General features: G+C 47.8%; 1 long non-coding RNA gene across 1 annotated transcript in view; it reads right to left on the bottom strand.

Moving 5' to 3' along the window:
• LOC139060554 (uncharacterized) overlaps positions 1–14,857 on the bottom strand; it is a 164,733-nt gene that overhangs the window by 35,497 nt on the left and 114,379 nt on the right. The window lies entirely within an intron of this gene.

Below are 14,857 nucleotides of genomic sequence, written 5' to 3'. Positions count from 1 at the left end.
GAAATACTGTTACGCGCTATTCCCGCGCATTGGGACGCGTATGTTGCCGAGCATGGAAGAATGCGCCACAGACGGTGAATACGACGATCAGAGTAGCGCTCTCGTGTTCTGCCATCTAGCCTGCAGCTGTCTCTCTTTCCATATATTTTGTATATACAATTTCCTATCCCTTTAGGCTACTCTCATCCCCGTGGAATTTTGGCGGAGGTGTGGGGTAGAGGAAAAAGAAGCCTCGGTGACGAATACAGAAACTGCACATTCACTGATAGAAGAGGTGTGGCATAGAGTCATACCGCCTGGGGTAAGTTGCGTGCACCAGCTAAAGTTCAATATGAGTAGAGACGTTCGATTATCCGTAACTCTAGTAAGGGTGCGATGAAGAGCGACGTTTTTGGCGAATAAGGCGTCAACTATTGAGGTCAAGATGTAATCGCCATCGGGAATGGGAGAAAAAGACCGCAAGTTCACATATATAACGGCTTGAGGAGGTAGACGAACGTAATCCACTGAGCACAAGCGCGGTTGGCATGTATTAGGAGTGCCATGGTAGTACGGTAAGTCTAGCTGAAAGAAGCTGGTTCCATGGTCAAAAAGGGGAGATTGGGCAGACAGAAAATCCATAACGAGGATGAGTTCATAGGGCCATTTCTCGAGTAGGGCAAGTAGTACTCTTGTGGATCGATCGGCAACACCTATTCTAGCAGAGCAGATACCTAGCACGGGAAACGTTCCGCCATCGGCGACACGAATGAGCGGTACTGCGGGTGTTGTTAGGACCTTCTTAACGCGGTGACGGAGCTCCCAATTCATCACTGATATCTGAGCCCCAGTATCCACTAGAGAAACAACATGTGCGTCATCCAGTTTAACGTCTGTCAGGTTTCTTCAGCAGTGTGGTCAGAGGATTTGGCAGGCGAGTGGTCGATGCAGCATCACCTCTGGGAAATGCATCGTCTACTTTTCTCGAGGGTGTCGTTCATTCGGCGACGTAGGGCGACGGAATTGGGGCGAGCGAGATGATTGGCGACGAGACAACGGCGAACGGGACTGGTGACCACGTCGGGATGGTGAACGACAATACGGCATGCAGGAAGCGTCGTCGCCGGTAATTTGGAGAGGCTCGCGGTAGGGCTGAAATCGGCCATGATCCATGTCGGGGCGACGGTTGTATCCATGGGGCGCCTGATACCAATATCACCGGCTGTTACAATGGCGAGCCACGCGTCTAATACGACGGCAGTTTAAGCAAATGGCATGGTCATCAGCAGTCCTCTACTCGGCTGGATTGTGAGTACGAAACGGCGGCCTTTGACCTCGGGCGTGCGAAAGTGAGGAATGGCAGTCGATTGGCTGGTAAGGAGCTGCGGTGCCACGGAGGAAGGAAACTCAGGAGAGGCCCTGACGTCACTCTTTGTGAAGCACAAGTGAAGCCGGAAGTTGGCGTTGCTCATGGCGATGCTCCGCCTTTTGTGCCACCCTCCTCTCTTGTTTACATCTTTCGCGAAACCACGCCGCGCTGCGCGTGGTATCGCGCGCGAAGCGCGCGCGCCCGCGCAACATCCGGCAGAGCACGGTGCAGGTAACACAGCGCGACAAGACACGGTGACTAACGCAAACCCGCCCACACAGCGCCCTTGCCACGGCACGAAACCTACCAGAGCACGGTACCAGAGCAACACGTGTGAGCGCTCAAAATCAGAACAACGCCGCCATTGTGGCCCAAAAGGCGTGGCCGTACAGCAAAAAAAATAAAAAAGCAGCAAAAAATGAGAACCTACTACGTCATTTCCGCCACACTTTTCTCCTAGCGCGCGGAGGGGGTAGGGCCTCTCCTTAGTTTCCTTCCTCCGTGTGCGGTGCACACAGAGTCCAGGCCAGCATTGGAGAGCTCCTGATGAACAACAGCTTGGACTAGTGGCGCCATCTGGGAGCTATGGTCCCAGGTACGGCCACACGTAGAAGCAGGAGAGACTGCCTCAAGTTCACATCAGGTGATCTTCTTCAAGTGTTCTACGGTGAGCAGCGCCGACGGCTCATGTACGTCTTCGCACAACCACGTTGCTGCCATGTTCAGAAGTCGAGCAAAATGAACGGCAATGCGTCGACTTTTTGCGGCCTGAATGCGCTATCACTCTTCGATGATGGCATCGATGGTGTCGCATGATTTGCAGATTAGCAGATTGAAGGCATCACCTGCTATGCCCTTTAACCCGATGCCCACCTTTTCGGACTCCGTCATGCCGTCGTCGGCTCTGTGGCAAAGGGTAAGCACGTCAGGTGTGACTCTGTCGCTGTCTGCGCACGAGATTTGCAGACTTGCCGAACGGAGAACGCATCTTTGCCTTGCATGCATCTCAGCTCCCAATTTCGTCTCCCTTATTATCAAACCACACCTTCGCTGTTCCTTTGAGGTTAAATAATATGTCTGCCAACATGATCGTCTAATCCCAGGGATTGTTCTTACTTGCAAGCTCGTACAGGGGTAGCCGGTCGTCGATGTCGACGGTGTCAATCCCGCATAATATGCCTAGGTCGTTTAGCTGAGCCAGGACGACCATTGTCATTGCAATCGACTCGGTGGGCGCCGGCCTCTCTTCCGCCATTGTGGAGAATGCCAAACGTCGGCCGCTGTGGAGCTCCGTTGTACCGTATCGGTACCCCACACATTCCACCAGAATGACACGGGGATGAGAGTGGCCTAAAGGGGTAGGAAATTGTAGTTACAAAATATATACAAAGAGAGACGGCTGCCCCTTTTCCTTCCTCGCACAATCTTGTCGACGGTGATATTGACAAGATGATAGCGTCTAACCTCCTTCGTGCTAAGAAAGCCGATATGCGGCGTGTATCGAAGTTCTACCGCGATGTCTGTGACTTTAATGAATGTCCTTTAGGAGCGACATCTGTGGTCACTCATAAGGTCAGTGCTGGGAACGCCAGCCCAATCAGACGACGTCCTTATCGCGTGTCCTATGCCGAGCGAGAAGTGATACAGCGTGAAGTGGACAAGATGCTCACCAAGGATGTTATTGAACCTTCATGCATTCCATAGGTACCACCGGTCGTCTTACTCAAGAAGAAAGATGATAGCTAGCAATTCTAGCAACTCCCTGCCGCAGATCGCCGACGCTCTCGACTGTCTATATGACTCTGCCTATTTTTCGTCTATCGACTTGAGGTCAGTATACTGGCAGATATTCGTCGATGATTAAGACCGTGAAAGGACAGCATTTGTTACGCCCGATCGACTTTACCAGTTTAAGGTAATGCCCTTTGAACTGTGTAATGCCCCAGCCATATTTGAAAGGATGATGGACTCCCTCCTTTGTGGATACAAATGGTCAACATGCTTCTGTTACCTTGACGATGTCATTGTCTTCGCACCGACATTTGAAAGCCACCTTAGCCGCTTGTCAGTAGTTCTTGGAGTTTTTCGGCAAGCAGGCCTTCAGCTCAACTCTGCCAAATGCCTTTTGGCACCCGCAAAATCACTGTGCTTGGCGTTGTGAGTGCTGAAGGCGTGTAACTTGACCCACAAAAAATTCACGTTGTCAAAGACTTCCCTATGCCACGTTCCACTAAAGACGTGCGTAGCTTTGTCGGCGTGTGCTCTATATATTTTCGACGTTTTGTCAAGAACTTCGCCGACGTTTCCCGTCCACTCACGCAACTCTTGATGACGGAAACGTCATTTTTTTGGGGTCCTGAACAGACCACTGCGTTTCACATGCTCACAACTTCACTTACATCCCCATCCATCTTGGCCCATTTTGATCCGTCAGCCGCCGCCGAACTTCGTACCGACGACAGTAGACATGCATCGGCGCTGTTCTCGCCCAGCAGCAACAAGGACGAGACCACGTCATCACCTATGCCAGTCGCCTTCTTTTCTTTTCAAAACACAAATTTTCAATCACTGAGCGCGAGTGCCTCGATAAGGTAGTTTGGGCTGTCGGCAAGTTTAGACCATACTTGTTCGGCCGCATCTTTTCTGTCGTCACAGACCACCATGCACTTTGCTGGTTGTCTTCCCTCAAAGATCTGACTGGACGACTAGATCGCTGGGCTCTGAAACTGCAAGAATACAGCTTTGAGGTCACTTACAAGTCTGACAGACTGCACCATGATGCGGACTGCATATCCCTTCATCCAGTGGGTATTCCCGGCTTGTCAGCGCACGATTCGGACACCTGTGTCTTCGCAGTATCCGATTTTACCGACATACGCAGCGAACAGCTCCACGATGCCAACTTGCGGTCCATCATCCACCGTCTCCGCTATCATCACTCTGCCCCGTCCCCACAATTATTCGTGCTTCGTGACGGAATCTTACGATGGCCCACAGCTTCTCCTCGTTGTTCCCGAAACACTCCGTTCCACTGTTCTCGAACAGCTTCATGACGCCCCAACCTGGACATCTCGAAGCAACTCGCACGTACGATTGCGTTCGGCATCGGTTCTTCTTACCAGGCCTCCACCGCTCTGTGCACCGATACGTTGCTGCGTGTGAGTCCTGCCAGCACCACAAGCATCCATCTTTGTCGCCACCCGGTCCTCTTCCCCGTATAGACATTCCCGGTATCCCGTTCTACCACATCGGCCTTGATCTCATCGGGCCATTCACAAGATCTCTGACTCGGAGCATATAGACTGCCGTAGATACGCTATCACGTGGGCACTGCCGACAAGCTGTACCACTAACGTTGGATACTTTCTCCTTTACGGTGTTATTCTTCGCCACAGCGCTCCTCGACAGCTGCTGACCAACCGTGGTCGCTCATTTCTGTCCCAAATCGTCGACGACATTTTTCGTTCATGTTCCATACGTCACAAGCTAACCACTACCTACCATCAGCAAACCAATGGGCTTACCCAGTGCCTCAACCGCACGCTGACCACAATGATCTCCATGTTCGTTTCCTCAGACCACCATGATTTGGACAGCACCTTGCTTTATGTGACATTTGCTTACAACTCGTCACGCCATGACAACGCTGCCTTTTCGCCCTTTTATCTCTTGTTTGACCGCCATCCCACATTGCCCTTCGAGACTCTTTTACTACCACCTGTGAACCCTGTTACAGATTATGCCCGCGATGCTCCTCCTCGAGCCGCAATAGCTCACCAGATTGCAAGGGATCGTCTTTCTGTCTCCCAGCTGTCCCAGAAGGCCCGCTACGATCGCCATCACAGAGCCGTTAATTACTCTTCGGGCTCTTTGGTCCTCCTCTGGCCGTCTTGCCGCCATGTTGACTTGTCGTCCAAGCTTCTTACCCGCTATTCCGGGCCTTACAAGGTCCTACGCCAGATCACTGACGTCACGTGCGAGATTGCTCAATTGGACAGCCGATCATCTGCCGCATCCGCCACTGATATCGTGTACGTCTCCCGGCTTAAGCCTTATGTTACCGGACACGATCTTACTTCTTAAGCGCCGAGACGGTACTCTCGCCCGCATGGGTTCTATGTTACGTGCTATTACCATGCACTGAAGCACGCATCCTGCCGGGCATGCAAGAATGCGCCAGAAAGACGGTAAAGACGACGACGAGAGTAGCGCTCGAGTAGCACTTGTTCTGCCATCTAGCCTGCAGCCATCTCTCTCTGTATATATATTGAAAACACAATTTCCTATCCCCTTAGGCTACTCTAATCCACGTGGCAATAAAGACACCAACAGTTTCAATGATGATGATATATAGTGTTTATTGGCGCAAGGGCCAAGTGTGGCCAAAGAGCGCCAAGGCAGTGGTGACGAGTACTGAATGAACTAATGGCTGATGTGATGTGGCTGTAGAGAGGCCTAAAACTAAGAGCTATAAGTTGCATAAAATACACAAGGAATAAAAGTATGAGAATGGCTGAAGTAGGGTATGCTATAAGTATAGGATGTACAAGAATGGTGTAATAGTGTTACATGAATAAAAATGGAAAGGTGATTGTTGTTGACGAATAGCACAACAGCCTCCGCTGATCCCTTGAGTACAAGGGCCTGGAGGCATGTGCTAGAGCAAAGGTTCACATCGCAACAGTGGCTTCTCGCAAGAGGCCGTGTTACAAATTTCGTGCACAGAAAATGTGCAGCGTGTCAACGTCGTTTGAATAGGCTATGGTAGATTGCATGTGAAATAGTGGTTCTCTGCCTAGAAACAGTGCCAGGTGAAGTGGTATACACTGACTGTATGCTAAAGGGAAGTGTTTTTTCCTCTCGACTAGTGTTTCACGGCATTCTAGGAAGACATGCTGAACACTGAGTGTCTCCCCGCATCTACTACATATTGGACGTTCACCGCCACTCAGCAGAAAGTTATGTGTACCGTAAGTGTGCCCTATTTTGAGACGACAGAGTAGGACATCACTTCGTCTGGACTTGGTCAGTGATGGCCAGTATCCTAAATGTGGCTTAACTGCGTGGAGTTTATTATGGGTTTCAGAGTCCCATTTATGCTGCCAGTAGGTTCTGAGTTTTTTCCGTAAGTATGGCTTTAGGTCTGAGACCGGAACGGCTGCGGACATGTTGGAAGCTTTTGTGTCTAAGGAGGTAGCAATTCGGTCTGCCAGGACGTTACCTTCAATACCTCTGTGTCCAGGCACCCAGCATATCGTTACATGTTGGCCAGAGGCATAAATGGTACAGAGGAGAGAGAAAAGATCTGCAATTACTGGATTTGTGTAGTTGAAGCATGACATCAATGTTTTCACAACGCTTAATGCGTCTGTGTATATGACCGCCTTATGTAATTTTAACTGTTTAATGTGTTTCGCAGCCGATCACAGTGCATACGCCTCTGCTGTAAAGATGCTTGTTTGAGGGTGCAGAACATCAGACTCGGAAAAGGATGGGCCGACGGCTGCGTATGACACGCCAGCATGTGATTTAGACGCATCTGTGTAATACTGTGGACAAGGGTATTTAAATTGTAATTCCAGAAAATGCATATGTATGTGGGCCTCTGGAGCGTGCTCCGTTACCTCCACAAATTACGTGTCACAGTCAATGATTCGCCACAACCACGGTGGAAACGGCTTGGCAGAAGCCATTAGACTATTTTCGCGGATAGGAACATCCATCTCCTCGCTCAGCTTTGTCACACGGATCGAGAATGGCTCTCTGGCTGTAGGTTTGTTATGAAAGAGTGTTGCAGAGGTCATATCGTTTATGGTGGGATAACAAGGATGGTTTTTGTTAGAATGTACTTTCAGAAAATAATTAAATGTAGAATATGACCGCTGCAGATCGAGCGACCATTCATTCGATTCGACATAGAGGCTTTGAATCGGACTCGTCCTAAAGGCGCCGGTGGCGAGGCGGATACCAAGATGATGCACAGGGTCCAGCATCTTAAGAGCACTGGGTGTAGCTGAGTGATACACAACGGCACCGTAGTCTAACCGCGATCGTACAAGGCTCCTGTAGAGGTTCATGAGGCATTTCCTGTCGCTTCCCCATGTTGTATGTGAAAGTATTTTCAGGATGTTCATTGTTTTAAGGCATTTAGCTTTCAAATACTTGATATGAGGAATGAAGGTTAGTTTTGAGTCGAGTATTATGCCTAAAAATTTATGTTCAGTATTGAGTGGTACGTGTTGTCCATGCAGCATAATATCAGGATCTTGTATCAAACCTCTCTTTCCAGAAAAAAGTACACAGGAGCTTTTGAGGGGGTTTAGCTTGAAGCCATTTTCATTTGCCCATTGTGAGACCTTCTTCAGGGCGAGTTGGACTTGGCGCTCGCAGACAGCAAGATTACAAGACTTAAATCCTAATTGTACATCGTCTACATATATTGAATAAAACATTGAGGATGGAATGACTTTGTGGAGGGAATTCATTTTCACAATGAAGAGGGTGCAGCTAAGCACGCCTCCTTGTGGCACACCAGTCTCTTGAGTGAATAGCCTGGACAGGGCATTGCCCACTCTAACACGGAATGTGCGGTTAGTCAAGTAGTTTTCTATCGTATTTAGCATGTTGCCGCGTACGCCCATCGCAGATAGGTCTCGAAGGATTCCGAATCGCCATGTTGTGTCATGGGCTTTCTCCAAGTCCAGAAATACAGAGAGAAAAAATTGTTTGTGTATATAAGCCTCTCTAATATTTGCCTCAATGCGAACAAGGTGGTCTATTGTTGACCTACCCTCCCTGAAACCACATTGAAGGGGATCAAGTAGACGGTTGCTTTCGAGGAAATAGATTAGACGCCGATTTACCATTTTTTCACATAATTTACACATGCAGCTTGTTAGTGCTATTGGCCTATAACTACTGGCTAATGCGGGGTCTTTGCCTTGCTTATGAATTGGGATGACAATCGCTTCTTTCCATGAGGATGGAATATGCCCAGATACCCACATGGAGTTGTAAAGGGACAGAAGTGTGTTCAATGTTTCTGGATGCATATTCCTGATCATTGCATACATTATGCGGTCACCACCTGGTGCTGAGTTGCCGCAGGAATTTAGAGCAGCCTTCAGTTCAGCGAGACTAAACGGACGGTTGTAAGGTTCATCTGCTGCGCATTTTCGTTCAAGGCGCTCTCGCTCTATGCGTTCCTTGAATTTTAGGAAAGTTGGCGCATAGTGTGATGCCATAGAAATATTTTGAAAATGCTTGCCCAGGAAATCTGCCTGATCTTTCATGGTGTCGCCTTGAGCGTTCACTGAAGGAAGCGGTTGTGTTTCCCTGCCCTTAAATCTGTTTACCCTGTTCCATACCTTACCCTCATCCTTGTACGAACTGATACTACATATGTACCTTTCCCAGCTTTCTCGCTTAGCACGTCGTCGTGTTCTCCTGCCCTGTGATTTTGCCTTCTTGAAATTAATGAGGTTCTCCGCAGTTGGAGAGTCACGAAGCAGGCTCCAAGCTTTATTTTGTTTTTTCCGTGCCTCTTTGCATGCGTCATTCCACCAAGGCAAACGACGCTTATTAGCAAGTCCGTTAGTTTGGTTTATGCATTTTTGGCGGCATCAATAATAAAAACTGTTAAATATGCCACAGCATCATCTATGTTTAAAGAACTCAAATCACCGTACTGTAAATATGTGATCTCCTGAAACAGTTCCCAATCCGACGAGTCGATTTTCCATCGGGGAATCTGTGGAGGGCATTCAGCGCGTTTTGTTAAATTTAAGAGAATAGGAAAGTGGTCACTTCCGTAAGGGTTTTTCAGGACCTTCCAATCAAGGTACGGCATTAGAGATGGAGAGGCTATGGTTAGGTCTATTGAAGAATATGATTTGTGTGTAGTGCTATAAAAGGTGGGTTCTTTTTTGTTCAGAAGAACTGCACCGGTACATAAAAGAAAATCTTCTATAGTACGCCTTCTTGCATCACAGCGCAAGTCGCCCCATAGCGTATTATGGACGTTCACATCACCTGTTAAAATGAATGGTTCCGGAAGCTGATTGACTAGAGTTTCAAGATCTCTTAGTTGCAAGCGATGTTCAGGTGGTATGTAGAGGGAACAGACCGTAACCAACCTGTCGAATAGAATCGCCCTAACTGCTACTGCCTCAAAATTAGTTTGAAGGTGGAGGTGTTGGCAAGCAACTGACCTCTGAGCTATAATAGCCACGCCACCAGACGCGGCATGGCCATCGTCGCGATCTTTGCGGAATAATGTGTATTGCGTTAAAAAGTTCGTATTTGATGTTTTCAAGTGTGTTTCCTGAGCGCAGAACAGCCTAGGATTAAACTCTTGTATTATTTCTTTTATGTCATCTAAGTTGTTTAGAATGCCACGGGCATTCCAATCAATAATTTGCACAGCCATTTTATTAGGATGAGAAATGTTCCGTGTTCAGGTGTGTAGTAGTGTACTTTAGGTGACAGGACCGTCGTCTGGCCCTGTTATGGGTTTTTTGTTTGTTTTGGCAAGCTCGAGAGAGCCATGCCGGTGTTTCGGCACCAAACGTGCCGGTGTTGTGTCCATTGCCTCCTGGGAAGCGCTGGACGCCCGCGCGTGCGGGCTTCTAGTTTGTTTGTCAGACCTCGCCTGGCGAAGCGTGGTCTTGAGGCCCGACGTACCCGGGGTAGCCGGCATCTGTGTCTTGGTAGGTGGCGCAAGTTTAACTGCTTCCACCTAGGGGGCGGGCGATGCCACAACCAACAGCTCGCTGTGTGCGGGCCGGGCAGGTGGCGCAGGCCGGTGCGGCGCTGCCCCCTGACGCGTCGCATCGGCGCATGTTGTGGTGTGGAATGGCGAGCACCTTTTTCGTGCTTCCTTGAAAGAGATGTTCTCTTTTACTTTTAGGGTGATTATTTCCTTTTCTTTTTTCCAGTTGGGACAAGATCGGGAGTATGCTGGATGTTCACCCTCACAGTTTACACAGTGAGGTGTTGCTTCACATTTATCTGAGGCGTGGCGTTGGACTCCACATTTCGCACACGTGAGTTTACCACGGCAGCTCTGCGATCCGTGGCCAAATCTTTGACATTGGAAGCATCTTCTTGGATTAGGGATGTATGGTCTGACAGCTATCTTTGTTTATCCAGTTTCTATTTTTTGTGGCAGATCGCAAGTGGCAAATGTGAGGATCAGGTGCTTAGTAGGAATTTCTTTATTTTCTCTTCGGATGATGATTCGTTGTACGTTAGTGACATTTTGCTCTTTCCAGCCCTCTAACAGCTCTGTTTCGGACAAATCAATGAGATCTGCATCAGATACTACACCGCGTGCTGTGTTCATAGATCAATGAGGGGAAACGGTAACAGGAATATCTCCAAATGCCACAAGTTTGTTTAGTTTGCTGTGCTGGTCTTTATCATGGATTTCAAGGAGGTCCCCGCTCGACATTTTGGTGACCTTATAGCCTGCGCCAAGTGCATCAGTCAAGCCTTTAGCAACAAGGAAAGGAGATACAGTTCTAGCTGGTTTTTCTGTTTTTTCGCTGTGAACGACTTGGAATCGGGGGCAAATTTCTTTTGGTTTGAAGAGGCTTAGAATTTCATCGGTGCGTCCCCTCTTTTGAGGGTGACGATCAAGCAGACGTGGAAAAGCAGGTGTTGCCATAATATTACGGACATTTTCGGCGGCAATGGCGGCCACCCACCATGGAGCCCAACAGGGGGACGCTGTAGCACTTAACGTGTAAGGCTGCAGACGCCAGCCGTGCATTGCTGCTATAACTTAATATAACATACCCAAGGGAGGGCACATACACAAGGTTAACCCTAGCCGCCTAGAGAAATTAGGAAGTGACGGAAGAGAAGAGATGATAGGACAGTAAAAGAAAGAAGATACGAAAGAAAAAGATTGAAGAGGGGGACAGGAAAAGGCGACTGCCGATTTCCCCCGGGTGGGTCAGTCCGGGGGTGCCGTCTACGTGAAGCAGAGGCCAAAGAGGTGTGTTTCCTCCGCCGGGGGGCCTTAAAGGTCCGATCACCCGGCATCGGCTCAACCCCCAGGATCCCCCTTTCCCCGGACACGGCTAAGCCGCGCACGGCTACACGCGGGAGGGGACAACCCTCGTGTGCTCGGGTACGTGGTGTCGCAACACACCAAACGCCTGCTGACGCAGATGCCCCTGCGGGGCCAACAGTTTCAACAAATCAAGTTCCTACCACAGCTAAAAGAGAGCACAAAATTATGTACCAATGATCTTTTTTAAATAATTATTATGGGTGTGCCAAAGCTAATTCTTAAACCAAAGCAGACACGAAAAAATAGTGCCAAAGGCGAAGTCCAAGCTTTTCCGGAATAATTTTGAATACATTGTGAACATCGAAAAGCTGTTTTCACCGTTATTACAAAAAAAATTTCACACCCTTGTACTAAAACGTTGGGAAGTTTTGTCATCACATTACACGGTAAAAGCACAACTGGAGCATAAGGAATAAATATGTAGTTTGTTCGTACATCTTTGGAGGAGGAGGAGTAAACTTTATTGCTCTAGAAAGAGTAATTCAGCGGTCGGGCCGCATGTCTTCATCTTCTATTGGTTGATGACGATCTCCGGCCTGTATGGTCGGCGCCCCTATTCCAGGGCACCACTGAGCGTGGCTGCTCGTCGGGCATGATCCAGCAGCCTCCGTTCGAGGCTAGGGTCACCTTGGAACTCTAGAGGCTGTGAATGACTGTGGTTCATCTGTTAATATCAGACTTCTTCCGCAACGTATTCTGGGTCACTATTTAACTTGTGATGCTTTTGTGATGAACTTGTGTGAGGCCGCGAAGATTGAATTTATGGTACTTTTACCCCAATTTTACGTTTTCTTAAGGAGAGTTGAAAATTCGGAAATACTTGAAAACTCTTTAAAACATATTCCTGCGTTCGAATAGTGATTTTCCAATTCGAAGATCCCATCAAACGAAAGAATATTGCATTCGTTACTTGAATTCGCTAACCCTGTTAACTAATGGTGGAAAGAAAGGGTGCACAAATGAGAAAGGACATAAGCAGCCACATCTTAGACGCTGTTTTCTGTTAACTAGAGAGAGAGAGAGAAAGATAAGGCAGGGGAGTCAACCAGACGCTACAAGTTTTGCCAATCTGCGAATGGCAAAACTTGTATATATATATATATATATATATATATATATATATATATATATATATATATATATATATATATATATATATATATAACATATCGAGTACAGGGATCAATTCACGTACAACGAGCTCACTAAGCACTTTTATCTAGGCAAACGAGAGTTTCCCCTCCCGGATAAGAAATTAACCCGCAGCCAGTTGGCCACGTTACGCTTGCTCCAAGCGAACTCATACCCCAACCCCTGGCGCATGACACACATCGACCCAGACTATACAACGGACATGTCTGTGAACAGTGAAATCGACATGTAGACTTGAACGATATGCTGTGTGGTTGTGCATCGAGTGACTCCGACGCCAAGAACAACGAACATTGGGACAAAGTGCTAAAGTGCTTCACTACACAACCAGCTTCGGGCTGTCCAGGAGGCCCGCGCGGCGGCGGAGAGCTTCGGACTCTCTGTGCCGACGTAGGAGCTGCCCTCTACACCTGGCACCTAGCCGAGTGTCCTTTGTGGGAAATAAAGTTTTACCACCACCACCACCAGTAGGATACTATAGACCGTGATAGCACAGTGATATTGCGTTGCGCTGGTGGTTTCAAGGACGCGGGTTCAATTCAGACCGCAGTCGCTGCATTCCAATGAAGAAGATGGAATTCAAAACCGCATTTGTACAGTGCATTGCGGGCGCGGTAAGGAACACCAGGTGGTCTAAATAATCTGGTGTGCCCCACCATGGTGTGCCCCACCGCAGTGTGCCTCGCAATAACATCGTGTTTTTATGACGGAAAATTCCAGAATGTTTAGACCTGGAGGTTGCTCCTCGGAATGGAGTTGTAAACATCTATGAATTTCTTGGCTGCTTTTATTGCGTTTGATCACTGGTTTTTATATTTACCTTTGTGTTTATTTGATGTATTGTCTGTAGGTGCCCTAAAGTTTTCATTTACGACTGTTTCAAAGCTCTACCCAATTTGTTATTTAGTCCTTTGCTGTATATTGCACCATTCACATCAACTCTTTTTTTTACTTGTGAATTCTTGTGCATGTTACAGCAAAGGTGTCAACGCTTTTAAAATACTCTACATAGATCATCACTGTGTTCGCGCGCAATTCACAGTTCCCTAGTTCTTTACGTTCTTTCTGTGAGCTCTGATACGGTATTATGAAAAGCTGGTGAGAAATAGCTGGGAACACTTACAATATCATTTCACACCATTCAATGACACCATTCAAAGTATGCAACAAAATCTGGCCGCCGCATTCGGAATTTCATCCCGCGACCTCATGATTAGCAGCGCAACACCATAGCCGCAATGCCACCATGGCGGCTATGGTTAGGCCGGTGAAGTATGTCTCCCTGAGCCACGTACGCTGCTCTAGTCCCTAATATCTCACACTTTATGGCTGATATATCCCTGGCGGCGGGTTCACAGTACTGTTGCTCGCATTTTACATTTGATGTAGTGGAGTTTACAATACTGAGTAAGCTTTTGAGGGTGAGGGTGTCATTTCTGGGGTACAGTCAAATCACCTCTTATGAGCCCTTAAGAGCTTGAACATGTTAATGTTTGCCGGAAAACTTCACTGACCATACTACGCTCTGTGTAATGCTCGGCAACAAAGATACACATATTCTTACACAAACAAACCTTGGAGGTAACTGTTTTACGCCATCGATCACAATTACTCGATGAATCATAATATTCGTGTAATAGCGAGACAAACTAATTATTGTAGTTTTCCTTGTACTTGACGGCAAGCTTACTTCATCGCTAATTACGCCCAGACCAAGCAACACAAGGATGCAGGACGTTTATGTTGCTTTGTAGAAAACGTGCCAAACCAATCTCTGCTCCCATCGCAAAAAACTGGCTCCTAACCATTCATCGTTTATTCTTACTTTCTCCGTCTCAGCGAAGCCAGCCTCAGAGAGCCGGCGCTTAAGCCGAGTACGTTTCAGATAACTCAGCTATCGTAAACAGGGAAAATGAAAAAGACCTCATGAAAAGTGGTACCTATATATTCTGGAAGTAGCCTGCAGCGATGCGAGACTGCTTTCTTCCTCTAAGACGGTCCCTATATAAGCAGGAGAGGACGAATCCCGAACATCCTTTGCTGGAGTACCGACCATCGCACTTGCATTAGTCTTGTATCTCCGCTCGCCTACAAGGTCTGAGAACAAACACCACGATGAAGACAACGGTGCTGATACTGGCCGTCCTTCTTATCTCAGCAGGTAGGTTCCGAGGCGGCAAAGTTTTTTGAAGCTTCAAAGGGATGGGAGGGAAAGCACCTTAAAAGTTATGCCTCTCCATCTAAAATACAGTAATATGTTAGCTCAAGTTCGCTTCTAT

This window comes from Dermacentor albipictus, chromosome 5 (genome assembly GCF_038994185.2).
Source record: "Dermacentor albipictus isolate Rhodes 1998 colony chromosome 5, USDA_Dalb.pri_finalv2, whole genome shotgun sequence".
In the NCBI taxonomy this organism is placed as follows: domain Eukaryota; kingdom Metazoa; phylum Arthropoda; class Arachnida; order Ixodida; family Ixodidae; genus Dermacentor; species Dermacentor albipictus.
The sequence above is the reverse complement of the archived record's forward strand: the minus strand, read 5'-3'. Positions and strand labels throughout refer to the sequence as shown.